General features: G+C 41.2%; 1 pseudogene; it reads left to right on the top strand.

Moving 5' to 3' along the window:
• The first annotated feature begins 2,295 nt into the window (after positions 1-2,295).
• LOC143394581 (ribonuclease pancreatic pseudogene) lies at positions 2,296-2,724 on the top strand (annotated as a pseudogene).
• The last annotated feature ends 6,233 nt before the right edge of the window (positions 2,725-8,957 follow it).

Below are 8,957 nucleotides of genomic sequence, written 5' to 3'. Positions count from 1 at the left end.
ATATATATTTCACATTTTTAAAATCCATTCATCTGTCGAAGGGCACCTAGGTTCTTTCCATAGTTTACAGTTATCTCATACTAGACAAAGACACCAAAAACATTCACTGGAGAAAAGATAGCCTATTCAATAAATAGTACTGGGAAAATTGACAATCCACATGTAACAAAATGAAATTAAACCCTTATATCTTACCCTGCACAAAACTCAACTCAAAGTGGATCAAAGACATAGGCACTAGACCAGAGACCCTACACCTAATAAAAGAAAAAGCAGCACTGAATCTTCACCATGTCAGCTTAGGATCTGACTCCTTAACAAGGCTCCTAGAGCACAAAAAGTAAAACCAATAATCAACATATGCAGCTGGGGTGGTGGCTCAGTGGTAGACTGCTTGCCTAGCATGGATGAGGCACTGGGTTCAATACTCAGCACCACATAAAAATAAACAAATAAAATAAAGATATTGTGTCCATCTACAACTAAAAAAAATCCATTAAAGAAACAAAAAGAATCAACATATATTTTTGACAACTTTGTCAAGGATCAGATAACTGTATCTTTGTGGTTCTGGCTCTGTGTCTTTTTTCCCATTGATTTTCATGCTTGTTTTTATCCAAATATCAAACTGCTTTTGTTACTTTATTTCTGCAATATAATTTGAGATCATGTATTTTGATGGCTCCAGCACCACTCTTTTGTGTGTGTGTGGGGGGGGTAGGGTGCAGGGGATTGAACTCAGGGGCACTCAACCACTGAGGCAATCCCCCGCCCTATTTTGTATTTTATTCGGAGACAGGGTCTCACTGAGTTGCTTAGCCCCTTGCTTTTGCTGAGGCTGACTTGAACTCATGATCTTCCTGCCTCAGCCTCCTGAGCTGCTGGGAACACTTAAATTTTGGATGGTGAAGGAAAAAAAATGTAATCTTTATATAAAAGTAATTATTATTTTTTTTTACCTAAATTCACTAACAATTGCTCTTAAAAAAAAAAAATCCAGACTTGATTGGATTAACAAATATCAAATGAAAGCCTCATTAGCGAACCAAATATTTCTTTCTATCTAAACATGTATGCACTAATTGCCACACACAAAATTGCATATGGGCTCAAACACACAGGTAAAGCATAAATAGGGGCTGCAAGACAGAGAATGACAGATATGAAAGATTGTTAGTCTATCCCCACACTTTAGAGATGAGGAGAAGAAGGATGAAATGATACGTCCAGCTCTGAAAGCAAACTTTTGAAAAACAGGCACTAAACCAGAGGTTTTTGCATGTTTGAATGATGTCATAGGCACTCTGTGTGATGCTGGTAAACATTTTGGGTGTGAAATAGTAAGCAAGAAATCAGACCTACTTGGCAATCTGTTTCAGATCAATGGCCTTTACCCAGAAGTCTGGGAAGAAAATATCCACAATGTCACTTCTACAGGATTAGAAGAAGGAGAGAGGCAATGATGTTTCCACTCTTTCCTAGGAATATCCACCTCTGAGAAGAACATATCATTTTCTGTGGATGTCACCTGTTCTGCAGAAAAGCCTTCCCTGGGACTCCCAGGTATTCAAAAAAGGAGACAGAATATTAGATCCAGAGACAGAAGGCTCACACACCCCATCACCCAGAAACCCTGAGTCCCAGAAATTGGGAAGTTTCCTGATGATGGATCCTATATAGGGAAGATTTGGGAGTCTTTATTCTGAGGCAGAAAAATATGTGGGGAAAATATAAACTCAACTCCCCTTAGAATTCAAATGCTTACATTTTAAAAACCAGTGTTTAAAACAGGCATATGTATTTAAGGACGCGGAAATAGTTCCCAAGATGCAGACATATGCTGTCAGTTTCCTTCTGGGTTAGGTCATTGCAGAAAGAGGTTGGCAATGATGCCTGCCTCACCGCATGGGGCTGTGTTGAGCAGCAGATGGGCTGCTAGATGCAAACACTTGAGAGATGAAAGTTTTTAGGTTAACGGTCTTCTTAGGTAAGGAGCAAGAGTTGCTTTAGGATTTGGAAATAACCTTGTATGGCAGGGACTCCTTTATGACGAATCACTCCACTTCTCACCTCTTACCCAGGGAAATGTAAGAGTATGAGATAGAAGTAGGATGTGGGAATATTTGTGGTGAGTGCATAGAAGGAAAGTGAAGATAGAAGCAGAAGAGGAAAATTGCCAACCTCAAATGTCTGGATCAAGATAGGCCAAAAGTTCTTAGAAACAGGAATTTTGGGGAAAGGAAAGTGGCTTGCTGCCTGACCCTGCTCTTTCTGTGACCTGCTTTCCCAGAAAACATGAATCTGAGGTGGATCCTCCTCCCTCTCCTCCTTCTCCTGGACCTAACTGTCTTCACTCCAGCCCTGTCCTTCTCAAAACGACACATAGACAATCCCAAGTCGTTGGTCCCAGGAGGAAACCGCCGATACTGTGATGTGATGATGAGGCGCCTCTGGATGATCCATAAGGGTAAATGCAAGCAGATCAACACTTTCATTCATGAGAATCTGGCCATTATCGAAGATTTCTGCAAAACTCCACCAGTGTCCTGTATGAACATCCCTTCCATGCACAACTGTCATGACAGTACTCATGATGTCAGGGTCACTGACTGCTTTGCCACCCCAGGAACCCGACCCCCTCATTGCCACTACCGCAAGATGGACTCCACCAGGCCCATCCGTGTGGGCTGTGAACAGGGGGTACCTGTTCACCTGGATGGCTAGGCTCCTCCCAAATCTGACGTGGGAACCAAGAGACTTGCTGCTTACACCTTTAAATCTTTGAGGCCCTGTCAGTCTTTCCTGTAAAGGCTTCTTCCCTTTGCACGTTGGATCCCTCAGTGCTCCCGCGCTCATGCGCGATTCTGCATTTCTCTCACAGTTGCTACTCCCCACCCCAGGTCCCCCATCCCTGACATTGTTAGGTTTTTGATGCAGGGTAAGATATGCATGAATGGAGGGTTGCGGGGACGCAGTCGGTATAACGGAGACCTACTCTGAGAAAGCTTTGCTCGCACCGAGCTGCTAAGCAATCCCGGGCTTGTGGTGGGCTATGTCCTTGAGCTGCTCTAATAAAGGCTCCAGATGGCTCCGCCCCTCCCGCTCCCCAGTCCCCCTCCCCCCTCCCCCCTCCCCACGCCCCCGGGGAGCTCAGAGGATCTATTGCTTCTCCCATGGGCTCCTGCGAAGAGGATTAGGGACGAGTCCTGGGAGGGAGACCAGTTTCCTCTATGGAAACAAACCCCAGTAGGAGCTACTCAGTAGAGAAGAGGGGTGACTAGAGTCCGCTAGGCGCGGTCGTCAGCTCCGGCGAGCTCGGGAGGCCCTCAACTGGCCGGCAGAGGGCGCCACGCCACCTGAATCCCGCTGCCTGCGTCTAGAACTTAGGATGGTGTGTGACAGGCTAGAAGTTATTGAGCTGGAGGATAGTAGGAGAATGAACAACAACATCAACAAAACAAAACAAAACAAAACAAAATCATCCAGCGTAAATGCAATCTAATTTTCAAAAAACAAATTTCTGAGTCTATCATAATATTCATGCACTTAGGCTCTTTAGTACTGAACTTGCCACCTTCAGATTTACACTAGAGCACAGAGGCATAAAGGAAAGAAAGTAGGATATGTACAGTGCATCTTACTTGTGTCATGAGCTTTACCGTTTGACTGCACTGAAAAGGAGCTTATTTCTTCCTCAGAATCCACTGTGGATAGAATCCATTCTGAAGGATGTTCTTGTATCCACAAGAGGGAGCAGTCATAGGTGACCATGTTTTCTATCCTGTGACTCCCCCCAAAACTGTGACAGGGCTTTGACTCACAAGTACCTCCTCACTCTAGGGCGACCATCCATGAACTGACTGGCCAGGCACCCACAGAGTAATCAGGTGTGAGAGTTTTCCCTCCTGGAATAATGGTAACAAAACCTAAAAATTTCATTTAACATCTCTCGCATCAAGAGCTGTTAACTTCAGTCATTGCTTTTGACATTCAGCAGTTAACCTACTGCTTGTTATAAAAGCGCCTTCCATAAATCTTTAATAAAACATCGTGGTAGGTCTAGTTGTTGTTAGATGCTCATTTCTAGATTAGGAGAATTCCTTCCTTCTACTTCTGGTTTCTTTTCTTGCAGGGATTGGGAATTTATTTATTTATTTTTTGATGGGATCAGGAATTTTATTGAATGATTTTTTTTTACATCTAATGATATGATCAAATAGTATCTATCTTTTAATCAGTTAAAGAGGTGAATAAGGTGAATAAGATTAATTGCGTTTGGAATATTTAAGCAATCTTGGTTTCCTTGGATAAACTCATTTTGTTTGTGCCTTTTATCTTTTTTTTACATAAGTGATTTTAGTTTTTTAATATTTTGTGAGTATTATTATTGCACGATTTTGGTATCCTGGTTATATGTTAGCTATCAGAAATGAGTGAGGGAGTATTCCTCCTTTTTGTATTTTCTGTGATTGAAATTATGTTATTTTCATTTTTTTAAGAGAGAGAGAGGAGAGAGAGAATTTTTTAATATTTATTTTTTAGTTTTCGGTGGACACAACGTCTTTATTTTATTTTTGTGTGGTGCTGAGGATCGAACCCAGCACCCCACACATGCCAGGCAAGCGTGTTACCACTTGAGCCACATCCCCAGCCCTTATTTTCATATTTGATAGAACTCACTTGTAAGACTCTCGGCCCTGACATTTTCTTTAAGACTATTTTTAACTTGCATTTCAGTTTTCTTAATGGTTACAGAGATGCTGACTTTTCCATTCCTTCATGAAAAAGCTTTAACAGATTGTGTTTATTCCTAAGAATTCATACATTTCACCAAAAGTTTAAAAAAATATTAGCACAGTTGGGCACGGTGCTGCACGCCTGTAATTCCAGGGACTCAGGAGGCTGAGATAGGAGAATTGCAAGTTCAAGGCCAGCCTCAGCAACTTAGCAAGACCCTGCCTCAAAATAAAAAATAAAAAGGACTGGTGATGTGGCTCAGTGGTTAAGTGCCCCTGGGTTCAATACATGGTATAAAAAAAAAAAATTAGCACAAAGTCATTCATAATCTGTTTAATATTTATAGTACCTGCTTTTTGTCCTTTCCCCCCCCCTTTTCTTTCTTTTTGTTTATTTTTATTTTGAGGATTTGGGAATCAGGCCTAAGGCCTTATGCATGCTAGGCATGTGCTCTTCACTGATCTACATCCATAGCCCTTTCTTTAATTTTTTTTTTTTTTTTTTTTTTTTTTGTGTGTGTGGCATTGGAAATTGAGCCCATAGGCACTCTACCACTGAGTTACTCTCCCAACCCTTTTCATTTTATTTTTGAGACAGAGTTTCACTTAGTTTTTCAGGCTGACCTTGAATTTGGGACTCTGTCTCAGCCTCTAAGTAGCTGGGATTACAGGCATGTACTACAATGCTTGGCTTTATATCTTATTTTTATTTTGACATTTTATTCGTATTATTTTGTTGATAAAACTTAAGAGGTATGTCTCTCTTTTTAGATTTACTAGACAAAGACTTTCTCAGTGTATAAAGTAACCACTTGTACAATCATGTAGAAACTTTGTTAGAACTGTGCCACAATCTGCGGCACCTCCTGAGCCACACAGATCTACTCCTGGAGCTTAAAAAAACAAAAACAAAAACAAAAGCCCCTAAACAACATCATCAACAACAACAACAACAACAATCCTTCAACCTTCTATGCACTGGTGTTCCCAAACAGAAACTTAGAAGAGGTAGAATAGTGGGTCAAACAAACTACAGCTGCTGATCTCCACACTGCAGCTGGCATCCATCCACTCCCCTTTTCTTATGAATTCCATTTGCCTTCGCCCTAATTTCTGAAAGGCTTATCTTGTGCGTGATCCAAACCTTCAATGAAAGGGGCCCAAACCTGTATCTTTCTTGGACTGAAGTGACTGCACATGAACATTCACAGCTACAACAGAGAATGGAAGTACCAGGAAGCACCCATATACATCATCTGGGCTCTACATGAATTCTTCTCTTCCTGCATTGCATAAAAGCAACCGTATCTCTTCCTGCTAATCAGGGTTATTTAGCTGTGACAACTTGGTGACTCCTCGTCTCATCTGCTGATCCTTAGACACCAGAAGTCCAAAGTGTTCTGATAGCAGATGTAGCTTGCAGTTCAGTGGGACCTTTGCCATATCACTTGGCAAGGGTACATCCTCTTTGGGGATCTCGACCTTTAACCCTGCTGAGCCCAGAGGTACAGAAATAAAAGCACAGTATTTCTCAGTGGGTCAATTGAGGTGATGGTAAGTGAAACCTCTCCTACTTCTACCCTTTGTTTGCTGGATCCATGTATCTTTCTAGAGTATAGTATCATTTAGAAGTCTCTTAATAAACACATTACATCTTGAAGTATGACACCCTGTACCTTCAGAGTGCTTCCTTTGAGCTGCTACTTCATTGTGCTTTTGAAAGCCATTTTCTCCCTTCCCTTCTCCTTCTCTCCCTCCTCTCTCTCTCTCTCTCTCTCTCTCTCTCTCTCTCTCTCAGCTGGAATGGTTTGTAATTCCTTTTTGTTCCAATATAAATGCATGAATGGACTCTTCCTAATGAGTTCTCTAGGTTTTTTTCTACAAATAGGTGATTAGTAAAAAAAAAATAACTTCAACAGAAATTAGGGAACTCTGAACTGTGATTAAATGAGATGTGATAGTTTTAGTAGTTCACCTAACTTTCCTTGGTTGTCATCTCATGATCTTGATTTTACTTATTAAGTTAGCAGAATAATTTGGTGATGTCCTGAATCACACTTTTATCTTATATTCACCTTTTGTCTTTTCCAGATTTAATGAAAGATTTGTCCTGATATAATCCATTGATGGAGTCCATATGAGAAGTTCCCTTCTCTTGGTGCCAAAAGGCAAGATTAGTCTTTCCCTTGCAGTATCCTGGATATCACAGGGTTGAGAGTAGGCTCTTACTGAGTGTACCTATCTGCTGCAATGGAGGAAGTATTTATCTTCTTGGTTGGACTGTATCCCTCTGTCCAGGCATGGTGGTACATGCTGTAACTGGTAACCTGGGATGCTGAGGCAGGAGGATCCCTAGTTCCAGGCCGGTAACAGCAACTTAGTGAGACCCTGTCTCAAAAAATAAAAAGGGATGGGATGTAGCTCAGTCATAAATCCCTGGGTTCAACCCCCAATATCAAAAAAAGAAGAGGAGGAGGAGGAGGAGGAAAAAGAGGAGGAGGAAGAGGAGAAAGAGGAGGAAGAAGAAGAAGAAGAGGAGGAGGAGGAGAAGGATGGGGGAGAGGAGGAGGAGGAGGAGGAGGAGGAGGAGGAGGAGAAAAAATACCACTCTGAGCTAGGAGTTAGTCTGAGCGAGGAGCTAGTTTAGGAAATATACACTCATTTCTTTGACCCATAGACACTGATATCACTGTTTATCATATGTGAAAAGTAGACAACATCCTTATTCAAGAATTCCTTCATAGGTTTAAGTTTAGTATTTGGCATGATCATGGTCCCAAAGCAAATGTTGTCCTTCAGGCTGGGAAAATTCTCTTTGAGTGACAGAACTTGCTAGATTGGCGACATTGACTAAGAATGTGTCACCATGTATCTCTCTTTTAGCTTTCAAGGACCTAGGCAGGTTATTCTGGCCAAGAACTGCAAGAGGAAAGAACATATATTCTTTTTAAAATTTTGAATAATAACTCAATGTTAAAACTCTTAGGTTCAGGATTTCAAAGTTCAGGCAATACTGAAAGAATACTTATGAATATACATTTGATTAATGCAACATTTGCATTTATTTCTGTCAATAAATTAAACAGGATGCAAGTCTGTAGGGCAGACAGGAGTAGGGCAGAGCAATAGGGACAGATATACACCACTCCAGCGTCAGGGGATCAGCATCTCAGTGTCATTGGCTGTTGCAGTGGTTGGCTGGTGCTTTATCGACTTCCATCTGCATTATTTTCTTCCTTATTTCTGCAGAAGGAATTTAAGTCACCTCCAAGATTGAAAGTCACAGTCTACAGAAAACAACTCAGCATTCCCCTTTAGAGATGCAGGGATATCAGCGCCCAGTGCTCACTATGCAGTAATTGTATGGGCTGCCTAGACTTCTCTGTTGAAATTCTCACTAGGAATTGAGGGTTATAGGAGTCTCAGCTTGAATCCTCATCCCTCTCTCAAAGGCAAACAATATGTTTATATTCTTTGTCTTTCACATGTAAACATGTTTTCCACTTAAAAAAAAAAAAAAAAAAAAGAAAGCTCTCTCAAAACGTTTCACTGGGTGCAGCGGTTCATACCATGCGGGAGGCTGAGGCAGGGAGATTGTAAGTGTGAGGTCAAACTGGGAAACACAAGCGAGACGCTGTCTCAAAATAAAATAAAAAAATAAATAAAAATAAAAATAAATAAATAAATAGGGCAGGGGATGTAGCTCATTGGTGGAGTGCCCCTGGGTTTCATCTCTAGTACTGCAAAAGCATAACACAATTTACATAAACATGATTGTAAAATGTCTAAGGAGTATGTTTTTTGAGAAACATTTGACAAAGTGGGTGAAAAGGCTCTGCCAAAACAAATTCATTTTCATGGGGAATGAGACATCCTTGACAAATACATAAACAAACCACAGTCAATGTGTCCAATTGATTTGCATTCCCCTGGTTTGTCTCCATGCGCCGTAGCACTATGTAAGCAGTTTCCTATCCTAATTCAAATTCCCCATCAGTCGAGGACCACAGCCTGGCGTGGAAGGGCTTGCAGCATCTCTGCACCAGAGGGCGCCACTTACTGTGGCAAGCTCTGCCAGCATCGCGGAAATCTGGAAGTGAAAGTAATGACATTTTAAATACAATGGGTAAAGGGAAATTCTGAAATGGTACAGCCATTTGGTTTTATGCTTACCCTGAGAATTATTTTAGAACAAAATCATAAATAGGTGAAGTCAAGCAA

Source organism: Callospermophilus lateralis, chromosome 3 (genome assembly GCF_048772815.1).
Source record: "Callospermophilus lateralis isolate mCalLat2 chromosome 3, mCalLat2.hap1, whole genome shotgun sequence".
Classification (NCBI taxonomy): Eukaryota; Metazoa; Chordata; class Mammalia; order Rodentia; family Sciuridae; genus Callospermophilus; species Callospermophilus lateralis.
Note: the sequence above shows the minus strand (reverse complement) of the source record. Positions and strands in the feature narration are given on the sequence as shown.